General features: G+C 42.7%; 1 pseudogene; it reads right to left on the reverse strand.

Annotated features, from left to right (window-relative positions):
• Positions 1 to 12,891, reverse strand: part of LOC127092251 (endo-1,3;1,4-beta-D-glucanase-like) — a 44,677-nt pseudogene extending 31,786 nt beyond the window's left edge.
• Positions 12,892 to 13,355: the final 464 nt, after the last annotated feature.

Genomic DNA, 13,355 nt, shown 5'->3' on the forward strand with positions numbered 1-13,355 from the left:
TACGGTGAGAGTCAGTCTGAATACCGAAAAAGAATGTTAACTTGGATACCAAAATAAATGGTAACACAGAAATAACCATGGCCTGAATGCCACAAGTTGCATCGACCTGAACGTCGGAAACTTCTTCGATCTGAACATCGGAAAACTGGCCTGAATGCCACAAGTTGCATCGACCTGAACGTCGGAAACTTCTTCGATCTGAACATCGGAAAATTGACCTGAATGCCACAAGTTGCATCGACCTAAACGTCGGAAACTTCTTCGATCTGAACATCGGAAAACTGGCCTGAACGCCACAAGTTGCATCGACCTGAACGTCGGAAACTTCTTCGATCTGAACATCGGAAAGACTTGGCCTGAATGCCACTTCGATCTAAATATCGGGAAAACTGGCCTGAATGCCACTTCGATCTGAATATCGGAACACTGGCCTGAATGCCACTTCGATCTGAATATCAGAACACTGGCCTGAATGCCACAAGTCGCATCGACCTGACCATCGGAAACTTCTTCGATCTGAACATCGGAACACTGGCCTGAATGCCACTTCGGTCTGGATACCGGAAAAGTGGCCTGAATGCCACTTCGGTCTGGATACCGGAAAACTGGCCTGAATGCCACTTCGGTCTGGATACCGGAAAACTGGCCTGAACGCCACTTCGATCTGAATATCGGAAATTGGCCTGAATGCCACTTCGGTCTGAATACCGGAAAAACTTCATGCCTGTCAGCATCGGCAGAAATATGGAAAGATAATAGAGGCGGCGCATGGGCCAATGACACTTGCTGGGAATAACAAAGGTAAGTCATGAACAATCTTCAGTCTGAGTACTGGAAACAACTTCTAGCTTATCACTTGGGATACCGAGAATGTTTTATGCTTACGTGCGTATGTTTGAATTTTTCAATGACGTAATGCTCCATGAAAATGGAAATGCTACGCGATTTGGAAGGATGCAATGCAATATGATTCTACATGCAAGGATGCGAAATGCTGGGTAGAATGCCAAGCTGAGGCAAGGGGATCTACTGGGGAAATGATCACCATCTTCTGGACCCTGGCAAGGCTGTTGGAGATGCACAGCGCAAAGAATTCTGTGGGGAAATGACCCGCCACACGGTGTTCTAGCAATGACGAAATACCGAGATTCTGACTGGGGAGAGAACGACACTGAACACCTGCTGTTGGGGAAAGCGATAGTGGTTCTGGCAACCACGATCTGCGAGAGATGACTCAACAGGGGAAGCAAACACTGATACGGTACCGAGGTTCTGCTTCAAGGAAAGAAACCATGAATCTGGCATTGGGATTATCGATCTGGCCTCGAACTCTAAGGAGCAGCCACTTCTGCTGGGAAGATACAGTCTGGCATTGTCAACTCCGCTGGGGATATATAGTCTGGCACTGTCAACTCTACTGGGGAGTGTATATTCTGAAACAAACGCTTAGGGAAGCACAGTGGTGAGAACCTGCTGGGGATTGAAGAATCCAACACTCTGATCAGCTCTGCAGGGATAAGACACCAGATTCGTCTGTTGGCGACTTCACTGGGGAAGATATTCACGATCATCTGCAGGGGATTTTAAGGAAATGCCCCGAGGGTACCTATTCTGAATAGACGATCCAAAGCACTTAAAATTTACAGCAATTTTAAATGTTTATTAAGCATGTACCTGTAAAGCCCTTATGTGTCATGATGCAATGTTTATCAAAAATTCGGACGTCATTTTTGCAAACAAAACAGTAAAATGAAAACAGAGATATACTGAATAACATGATTTTATTGATTGAATGGCCTCTGAATAGGCATTTACATCAGGAAGCAATCCCTGGAAAGAGATAATCGCACAAAAGATAAAAAAAGAAATTAATCTAATGGCAATGTGAAATGGATTTCTATTGGGTTCCAATTCTGCTATGACTTGCCCGTCTTCAAGATCCTCCAGATGATCAGCCTTCTGAAAAGGTGATTGGACTGTTTCCTACCTTTCGAAAATTTCCAGTCATCGACATGAGATGAGATTCAGAACTAACTCAGAACACAGTCATTCGCTTAATCCCTAACTTTTGCCTAGATCGCCCTTTTCGGGTTTTCAATCCATCGGGATACCCATTTTTGCCTAAGTTGCCTTTTCAGGTTTTCAACTTACCGGGTGTACGATCTTTTCATTTTTAATCCCTAATTTTTGCCCGAACCTTTTCATTTTCTTGGTTCGTCGGGATGCCCATTTTTGCCTGGACTATTCTTTTTACTGTCCAGCGGGTCTATTTTATGCGAAGTATTTTTTAACTGCGTCTGAGTTCACAGGGGAAGTGAAGTTTTCACCATCCATAGTTGCAAGCATTAAGGCCCCACCATCAAAAACCTTGGTGACAATATACGGTCCATCATAGTTAGGAGTCCACTTGCCCCTGTGATCTGTCTGAGGAGGAAGGATCCTTTTCAACACTAAATCTCCGAGTTGGAAACAACGAGGACGCATTTTCCGATCAAAGGCTCTCTTCATCCGACTCTGATACAACTGCCCATGACAAATGGCTGTCATTCGCTTCTCTTCGATAAGACTCAACTCATTGAACCTTGTCCGAATCCATTCGGCTTCGTCTAACTTGACATCCAACAAGACTCTTAGAGAAGGAATCTCCATTTCAACAGGTAGGACTGCTTCCATACCATACACCAGGGAGTAAGGGGTTGCCCCGGTCGATGTACGTACTGAAGTGCGGTACCCATGCAAGGCGAAGGGTAGCATCTCATGCCAATCTCTGTACGTGACGACCATCTTCTGCATAATCTTCTTTATGTTCTTATTTGCCACCTCAACAGCGCAGTTCATCTTAGGGCGGTAAGGGGAAGAATTGTGATGCTGAATGTTGAAGTTCTGACACAACTCCTTCATCATTTTGTTGTTGAGATTAGAACCATTATCAGTAATGATTCTTTCGGGAATCCCATAGCGACAAATGATTTCTTTCTTGATGAAACGGGCAACCACATGTCTGGTGACATTCGCGAACGACGCTGCTTCGACCCACTTGGTGAAATAGTCGATGGCAACAAGGATGAAGCGATGCCCATTGGAAGCAGTCGGCTCAATCTTTCCAATCATGTCAATGCCCCACATAGCAAACGGCCACGGCGAAGACATCACATTCAGAGGATTCAGCGGTACATGCACCTTATCAACATAAATCTGGCATTTATGACACTTCCGAGCATACTTGAAACAATCTGATTCCATGGTCATCCAATAATAACCCGCTCTCAACAATTTCTTAGCCATTGCATGTCCGACGGCATGAGTACCGAAGGAACCTTCATGAACTTCCTGCATTAACATGTCCGCCTCGTGTCTGTCCACGCATCTGAGCAAAACCATGTCGAAGTTCCTCTTATACAGCACATCGTCTTTGTTCAAGAAGAAACTGCCTGCCCATCTTCTCAAAGTCTTTCTGTCATTGTTGGATGCCCCTGCAGGGTACTCTTGATTCTTCAGAAAGCACTTGATATCGTGATACCAGGGCTTGTCATCGACTACCAGTTCAGCAGCAAACACATACGCGGCCCTGTCAAGGCGCATCACATCGATCCTGGGAGCATGGTTCCAACGAATTACCTTGATCATGGAGGATAGAGTAGCAAGTGCGTCTGCCATCTGGTTCTCATCACGAGGTATATGATACAATTTTACTGTTGTGAAGAAAGTCAACAGTCTTCTCGTGTAATCTCTGTAGGGGACCAGAGTGGGTTGGAGAGTATTCCAATCACCATTCACTTGATTGATCACCAGAGCTGAATCTCCGAAGATGTCCAAAGTCTTGATTCTCAAATCAATGGCTTGCTCAATACCCAAGATACAGGCCTCGTATTCAGCTTCATTATTTGTGCACTCAAAAGTCAAACGAGCGGTGAAAGGTATGTGGGCACCTTTCGGAGTTGTAATGACAGCACCAATTCCACTTCGTCTAACATTGACAGCCCCATCAAACAACAAAGTCCACTTTTCGTTTGGATCAGGTCCCTCCTCAACAACTGGCTCTTCACAGTCTTTCATCTTGAGGAACATGATGTCTTCATCAGGGAATTCAAACTTCATCGGCTCATAATCATCAATCGGCTGCTCGGCAAGGTAGTCTGACAGAATACTACCTTTGATGGCCTTCTGTGACGTGTACTGAATATCATACTCTGTTAAAATCATTTGCCAACGAGCGACCCTTCCGGTGAGAGCTGGCTTCTCAAATATGTATTTCACTGGATCCATCTTAGAAATCAACAAGGTAGTATGGTTCAACATATACTGCCTCAGTCGGCGAGCAGCCCAGGCCAAAGCACAGCAAGTTTTCTCAAGCTGCGAATATTTGATTTCACAGTCGGTAAACTTTTTGCTAAGGTAGTATATGGCATGCTCTTTTCGACCAGACTCGTCATGTTGTCCCAATACGCACCCCATCGAGTTCTCAGTCACTGATAGGTACATTATCAGAGGTCTCCCAGGAACTGGAGGTATAAGGATTGGAGGTTTCTGTAGATACTCTTTTATCTTCTCGAAAGCCCTTTGACAATCTTCATTCCACCTGATAGCCTGATCTTTCCTCAGCAATTTGAAAACTGGCTCACACGTGGTTGTTAGGTGAGAGATGAACCTTGCAATGTAGTTCAACCTCCCTAAGAAACTACGGACTTGCTTCTCTGTTCTTGGCTCTGGCATTTCCATTATCGCTTTTACTTTGTCGGGATCCACCTCAATCCCTTTTCCGCTAACAATAAAACCCAGCAATTTTCCCGATCTCACCCCGAAAGGGCACTTGTTCGGATTAAGTCTCAGTTTGAATTTCCTCAAACGCTCAAACAGTTTCTGCAAATTCACCAAATGTTCTTCTTCTGTCTGAGATTTGGCAATCATATCGTCCACATAAACCTCGATTTCATGATGAATCATATCATGGAACAGAGTCACCATAGCTCGTTGATATGTTGCTCCAGCATTTTTCAGACCAAACGGCATCACCTTGTAGCAGAAGGTGCCCCATGGGGTTATGAAAGTTGTCTTTTCCATGTCTTCTGGTGCCATCTTGATTTGGTTATAGCCAGAAAAACCATCCATGAAGGAGAATACCGAGAACTGAGTTGTATTATCCACCAAAACGTCGATGTGAGGTAATGGGAAATCATCTTTAGGGCTAGCTCTGTTCAGATCCCGGTAGTCGACACACATCCGTACCTTTCCATCCTTCTTAGGTACTGGGACGATGTTTGCAACCCATGGCGGATAATTGGTGACTGCTAGAAACCCTGCATCCAACTGCTTTTGCACTTCTTCCTTTATCTTGACGGCCATCTCTGGTCTTGTTCTTCTGAGCTTCTGCTTGACCGGAGGACAACCTTCTTTGAGAGGCAAGCGGTGTACCACGATGTCTGTGTCCAGCCCGGGCATGTCCTGATAAGACCAGGCGAAGATGTCAACGTATTCTTGCAGCAATTCAATCAACCCTTTCTTCACATCATCTCCCAAACCAGCCCCTATCTTGATTTCTCTCTTGGCGTCCTCGGTGCCGAGATTAATCACTTCAACAGACTCTTGATACGGTTGAGTGACCCTTTCTTCCTGTTTTAAGAACCTGGCAAGTTCTTCAGGGAGTTCACAGTCTTCATCACCCTCTTTTTCAGCTTGAAAGATTGGATTTTCAAAGTCGAAGCGAGCCATAGCAGAACCGTTATCAATAGGATCCGGTGACGTGCATCTGCATGAGTGATGGTATGTGCTTATGAGTGTGAAAGAAAAAAGTGGAAACTAAACAAAACATTGCCATTTTTTTTATTTTGAAAAACTGCAAAAATAGAAAGACAGGGAACGAAATATTTGAATGCAAAAAGACGTCCTTTATTTATGATAAAAAATGCAAGTGTCACATAGATGAGCCCTACAATGAGTCATTACGCCCTGGGCGGAACGTAAGACTTGGACATGCATGAATAAACAAAGAAAATTACTCCTTCAGAAAAGTGACTTGGACAATCTCCTCAGAAGACCAATTGTTGATGACTTCACCCGGGATCCTCGGACGCACCCAGTTGTCAATGTCACAATCACTATCCCCATCTTCTTCGTTGACTGCAGAGACTTGACCATACTAAATGATGCCAGCACTGGAGAAAGTGATCGGCTCCTGAAGTGTTGTAGAAGTCAAAACTGGCTGATACCCAATCCCGAACTTATCTTCTTTCACTGGTAATTCCAACAGACGCCCCCAACCGGGAGCAACACCTGAATCCACCACGGCTCGTGCCTGCTTAAAGGATGAGATAGAGGCACCCGCTTTAACCTCTTCCACAGACTCTTGGACAGACAAATCTTCAACCTGGAGGATACCTTTGTCGAGCAAGGCCTGGATACCCTGCTGTAGCTTCAAACAACCTCCACTCTGAGTGGCACAATCCAAACAATCCTTCCCACAACCGAGGAAAACATCGGCCTTCAGCAAGCATCCTTTGATATCCAACAATGGAGTCTTCAACTTCAACACATCCTTAATGGACTTGGCTTTTCCTTCCATCATATTAATGTTTGCACCACCATGCTGCGGCATGGGATTGTTGACGACATTAGGAGCCGGTGCAAGGTTGATGGCTTTTGAATCTATGAGGTCCTGAACTACGTGCTTAAAAGCTTTGCAGTTCTCAATGTTATGGCCAGGTGCCCCAGAGTGGAAGCTACACCTAGCGTTGGCGTCGTAACCCACCGGAAGTCTACCAATAGGAGGAGCCAGAGTGCGCAGTTGCACAAGTTGTAGTTGTTGAAGACTAGAAAGCAACTGAGCGTACGACATTAGAAGGGTGTCGAAACGCCGGTCCATCATCCTTTGCCTCTGTTGATAGGCGGGTATGTTACCCGGTTGCTGCTGCTGTTGATACTGAGCTGGTTGACGTTGTGATTGTTGTTGTTGTAGTGGCGCTGCAGCTGGAATGGTCACAGCCGCAACATACGGTTGTTGATGATAGTTCTGAAAGTTATTCCTCCGGTTATCCTTGTTCTGATAAGAAGATATGGCATTTGCATCCCCTTCTCTCCTCTTCTGTCCCTGAATGAACGGCTTCTTCACCCCTGATGAGGATCCACCTCCACTCTGGCTCTTATAGGTCTTTAGGTAATTCTCCACCCTTTCTCCAGTAGAGACCACATCAGCAAAGTTGGAAGCATTGCACCCCACCAGACGCTCCAGATAAGGTCCAGGCAGCGCATTCATGAACATGTTGGCCATTTCCTTTTCCAACATAGGAGGCTGAACACGGGAAGATGTATCCCTCCAGCGTTGAGCGTATTCCCTGAAGCACTCATTGCTTTTAAGAGACAGATTCTGAAGTTGAGTTCTGTCCGGAGCCATGTCTGCATTATACTGATACTGCTTCACGAAAGCCTCTGCCAAATCCCTCCAGCAACGGATGTGGGCTCTGTCCAGCCTCATATACCATTCCAAGGATGCCCTAGCTAGGCTATCCTGGAAGAAGTACATAAGTAGCTTCTCGTCATCAGAGTATGCAACCATTTTACAGAAATAGGCTTGCATGTGAGTTTTGGGGCAAGAGATGCCATGGTATTTGTCAAATATAGGGACCTTGAATTTCGGTGGCACTCTCACACCTGGGACCAGCCCCAAGTCAGCAACATCTACTCCCAGAAGATTTTGTCCTTCCACTGCTTTCAACCTCTCTTCCAATCTTCTAAACAGGGGGTCCATGCCAAAGTCTTCCTGAAGCAAGGGGAACTGATCATCCTGACCATCCTGAATGGGTTGTTGATCTAGGTTGACATGCGGGATCGGGATAGGCCCCGGTCCATTGGGACCATTAGCCTCTCCAGCTGGAGGATCAGCCAACGTCTCCGGTTGAGTGATAGGGGGATCCCTCTGTACCAACAATTTAAGCTCCTGCTGTCCTTGAGCCACCCCTTGAACCAAATCCATGAATTGATTCATGCGAATCTTCATCTCGGCGAGCTCTGCTTGTAGGCTCTCCATCGCTCTCTGTTGATTCCTTCGGGTACCGTATCGGTGAATGCCTGAGTCAGCTATCCTGCTAGTGGGACACCAAACAACTGAGAACACTGTGGCGGTACCTGTTATGCAAGACATGCGGATGACTATGCAAATGCAATGACATGTTTATCAATTCCAAAAGGCATTCTACCCCCTTGATTCCAGTCTCACATTTGATAAACAGTGTAAGAAGAAAACCCCGACTAGAATCAAGAAGAAGATATAAACCCCACAGAAATGGATAAACATGTGTGAATGATATGAATGCAAATGATGTGATGATGTGAATGCAATGCAGTGGCATGTCAATCAGGATTGCTGTATCTGCTTGAACATCTGTCGGGTTACACTGTCTGAAGAGAAAACCACTGAGGAATATAATACAAGATCAAAGCTCTGCTCCAGAAAACCGGGTTGGTTGGAGGTTAAGGTTTCCTGAATTTAGCCCGCCCCTCACTGGTAAGTTCTAAGAACAGAAGTTTGTCAACTTCAGCCCTTCAGTCGCGAATAATACGTTTACCACTGAAGGTTTGACATTATTACGGGATAAAAGACCTCCACTGACTCCCCTCAATAGGACATCCTAAAGCAAGTTCCCAGTCTCGGGGTCCTCGGATTGATCAGCGAGAATGCGCCCACCAGAGCTAACATAATCACGTCTCGGAGGAGAGGCCTCGACTGAGTTCTCGGGAAATGGTCACCAGAGTCGACGATTTCTAAAGGAACATCATGTCGTTACGGAACATCCGTAGGACATAATATATCCAAAAGAAACCTCGTCTGGGTGTGGTTCTTCACGAACGACTTAACGTAACAACATGCCACGCAAGCCTCATGATCATCCACTCTAAAACCTGTGTGTACACTCAAGCCTGGGTAATGGGCTTATCTCTCATAGAACACCCCATCCCAACAAACAAACAACAGATCCAACAGATACAGCAGATGAATGCAAGCAGGTAAGTAAATAAATGTACAAAAGCATGAACACCCAATAAACAAGAAAATCACACAAGCTAGGAGGGACTCGCTTAGGGAAGATGGACCAGCAAGAGGTCAACTTCTTGTTCCCCAGCAGAGTCGCCAGTTGTCGCAATCTGAAAAATACAGTGCGCAAAAAAAACAACCGGCGAAAGAAAAAGACAGAAGAGTCGCCACCGTGCGTTATTCATCCCAAAGGAGGGAAAGGAAACGCTCGAAGTAAACCTGAAAAAGGAAAGGACAAGACGGGGTCTCGCAACCAAATCTTGGGTTCGGGAGTCGGTTATGCGAAGGGAAGGTATTAGCACCCCTACGCATCCATAGTACTCTACGGGATCCACTTTTGTGGTTTTTGTCTAAAGGGTGTGGGTTTACCTAATGTGTTTATTTACTAAAAAGGTTAAGAGAAATGACTCGCGCGGATGTCGCATCCACTGCATATGTATCTCATCTGAATATGAGAATCAGAGTCTTCGTAGCTCGGCTGACCTATGGGTTGGGGGATGTGTGCTCGCTAAGACATCGCGTCTTATGCCTACGTATCTCATCTGGAATGAGAATCAGAGCAAGCCATAGTTCGGCTAACTACGGGGTTGTGGATTGGGTTTTGGACGAACGACGTCACTACGCAATCTACCGGATGCTCGACCTTTGGAGACTTACTCGCCTGTAATAGAAGGAGTAAACGTGTGTTATGGAGAAGAAAAATCAATGAAGGGTTTGTTTGCATTGTAGGAACGCGCATGCAAAAGGGTAATGAGGATAAGACCTCATAGCTCTTAACCCTGGACAAAGGAACCTGCATAAAGTAAACACAAAAACATTGCCTCCTATCGAGGTCTTCCAGCTAGGAAAGCAGTAAAATGCGGGAAAAATGTAAAAGTACCACACGGATAAAGATCTGAAGTAACAGCAATTAAAGGAACGATAAACCCTGAGATCCTTCCAAGCTAACATCATCAAAGAAAGTGGGTCAGTACAGGTAATCGGAATGAACCTCCAGGGGTTATCCCACAAATAAAGTGGGAAACCACGCAAGTTATCCCTGCAAAAGTCATGTGCCTTCACAAAAACTCAACAAAAGGGTTAGTCAAACAAGATAGGGTAACCAAGAGTTGCCCCCAAATCAAAATGTAACCACATGAATAATTCCATCAAAATTCACAAAAAGCTCACAAAAAGCAACCAAGGGTAGGAGGCCTAAACCTCTTGTCAAACACATGCATCAAAAGGGTATCAAATTCACCCATAATACCTCATACATTTAGAGCATTCAAATTAAAGGCATAAAGATGATGGATATATGGCAAACCTGATTGGAGAGCTTGATTGAAATTGAGTTGCACCCGTGAGGTTTACAAAACAATCTTTAGGGTTTATGTGAGGCAGAGGTGATTATGTGCAGTTGAGTTCCCTTCAGGGTTTGGAGGCTGCTCTGAACTCTGTTAGTTCTTCTCTCACTATCTTTTTCCTCAGGGTTTTGTTACAAGGAAACCTCAGAGTATTTTGTTTCTCCCAATGTAACTCCAAGTGTCTTTTCCTCTACTGAAACTTCAGTATTTATAGACTGATTTTCGTGGGTAGTGGGCTCAAATGAGGGAGACCCAAGTCCAAAAAAAAAATTGTTATATTTTATTTATTTATTTATTTTTAACTTTTTTTTTTTTTAGGAAAAATGAAGGGTAAATTTTGGGGTATTACACATACTAGAATCATTACCGAGTTATATTTTTCTAAACAACTTTCAAAACTAAACGAGATAACCACTTTGTATACATTCATACAAGAATCATTACAAAGTTAAATTCTCCTTTCAAAACATTTTCTAAACATTTCTCAAACACTTTTTCAAACAAGAAAAACATAAGTGATTAAGCAATTAAGAGCCCATGGATAACCATGGATACAAAGAGTGCTAACACCTTCCCTTTGTATAATGTACCTCCCGAACCCAAAATCTAATCAAGGTCTTTCCTGTTCTTTTCCGCCTTTCCTTATTGGATAAAAGAAAAGTCGGTGGCGACTCTTGCTATCCGCGACATTTGCTTTCCAAAGCAAAAACACACAAAGTCAGTTCACCGTATGACATTTAATCAAATCAAATAGAATCAAAAGTAAAGATGAAATTATCATACTTATTATTACTTGACTCTAATTCAATTTAAATCTGACATTATTATTATTAATACTAATTGACACAATAAAACCAAAATAAAAACTTAAACTTCCTTGCTAGGATTTAATGGATAAGAAAAGAAATCAAACAAAAATAAAAAAAAAGTTTAACTTAATTTGAAATGAAATGTAAAGATAATAAACCTAGTTAATCAAGGCTATCTCTTTAATGAAAATTACAAAACAAATCTCTAAATATCCATGCTGACAAACACCTTATATGATGCAAGACAAATGCTCAAATGGACATGTATGATAAAGAAGTGTACAAAAGAATAAAACGTATGAATGAAGATGGTATATGATAGATGTGAACATGAATGCATAGTGATGTGATTCTGATCGATTAAAATCAACTAGAAAGTCTAATGGGAATACATAGCAAAAACTTAAGTTATCAATCTAACAAAGGTTAAATGAAATTCAAACCAATGTTAATTATGGGTCTGAATAGAGAAAAGTAGGGATTGGTCAGAACAAATAAATCAAACAAAAGTGACAAAGAGTTCTCAATCATGTATGGAAAATTAAACCCTTATGATCAGATGAAATGGTCATAAGAAAATGATTCAAATAATGAGATGTGGATGAATGAATGCAAATGACTTAGTTGGGGTAAAATTTAGGGTATGACAATACCCTTTTAGGACCATATAGTGACGAATCCACATCTGTACCTAGAGTTGTTTGGGTTGTCCCCAAACATTTAATTCCTTCTTTTTCGGCTCAACCATACAGTCACATTGTGCTGTAGGCCCTTACTTGTGGTCCGTGCCACCTTCCCTCTATGGTACGAATTCCATTTCTCTTATGGATTCCAATGTATATCCGACCTTTGGTTTCAAATCATACTTCTTGAGTCACTTGTTACCAAACCTTCATTTCTGTGACTTTGGTCACTTCATTCCATTCATTTCCATGAAGCGTTCATATTCTACCTTCCTTCACTTCATGTGATATACCAGTTATCTTTGAGCCAAATACACTATATATTTGTGCTCCGTCTTGTATCCCTTTGTGAATCAAGAGTTGTTTGGCTTGTATCCAAACACTTAATTCCTTCTTTTTCGGTTGTTCCGACACAGTGATACTATGTTGTAGGCCCTCCCTTGTTGGTTCATACCAGTTTTACTCTTGGGTTCATGTTTTCACCCTTGTTGGAGTTCAAAACACTATCCTTTGGTTCAGACCATACCTTTATCACAATTCTTTTCATATCCCACTACTAGTTCTTTGAACTACGGAGCTCTGAATTCCTCATTGCACTATGAGGATACGTAGGCATGAGGGCCTCAATCCTCACCGAGCACTCTATCTACTTCTTTTCCTTTTCCCTCATTCTTTCGCGAGTAATCTTTAGATAACACTTATTTGGGTAAGAACAATTAAAATGGTTCCCATGGAGTACCATGGATGTTAGGGGTGTTAATACTTTCCCCTTGCATAACCGACTTCCTTACCCATCATATCTCTTTCCCCTGCGTTTTATCGATGTTTTCCCTTTCCTTCGGGAATAAATAAAGTTCGATGGCGACTTTATTGTATGTTCGAGCGTGCGATACATTCGGGTATATTTCCGCTAGCTTCAGTAGGGACCGGTTATATAGGTGTCTAGACCACCGAGTTTTTCAGCATGGCCTACCCTTGAGTTTGGGTTTGAGGAATGATGCATTTGAGCAACATTCAGTACCTTCCATTTTTCTTCTATAATGTAATTTCTTCACAACATGGTCTCATTTTCTCTTTTTCATATTTATATATAAACCATCAACTAAGATGTTCATTAGATTAAGATTTTATGGTAACACTTTCTGAGTTTACTACTTATTTATTATTGAGGTGATGACTAAAAACAACATAATCATTGAGGTGATGAATGTTTATTTCATCACCTTTGCAAAGTTTCCTTTCACTCACCTTAGAATAAACAAAGAACATATAAGTTGATTAAAACCATATATTTAAAATAGAAGTCTTAAAATATGATTTCTTAATATCACAAATTACAACTGTCCACAGGAAGAAACTTAAATTTGTATTATGTATACACGCCACTGAATTTATCTATAACTCGTGTCTAATACAAAACAATACATCATTAATTTTGTGGTAAACTGAACATTGTGGAATGCACAACAAGTTGAATATTGCACTTCGATGT

The sequence above is a fragment of the Lathyrus oleraceus genome, chromosome 6, assembly GCF_024323335.1.
Source record: "Lathyrus oleraceus cultivar Zhongwan6 chromosome 6, CAAS_Psat_ZW6_1.0, whole genome shotgun sequence".
Classification (NCBI taxonomy): Eukaryota; Viridiplantae; Streptophyta; class Magnoliopsida; order Fabales; family Fabaceae; genus Lathyrus; species Lathyrus oleraceus.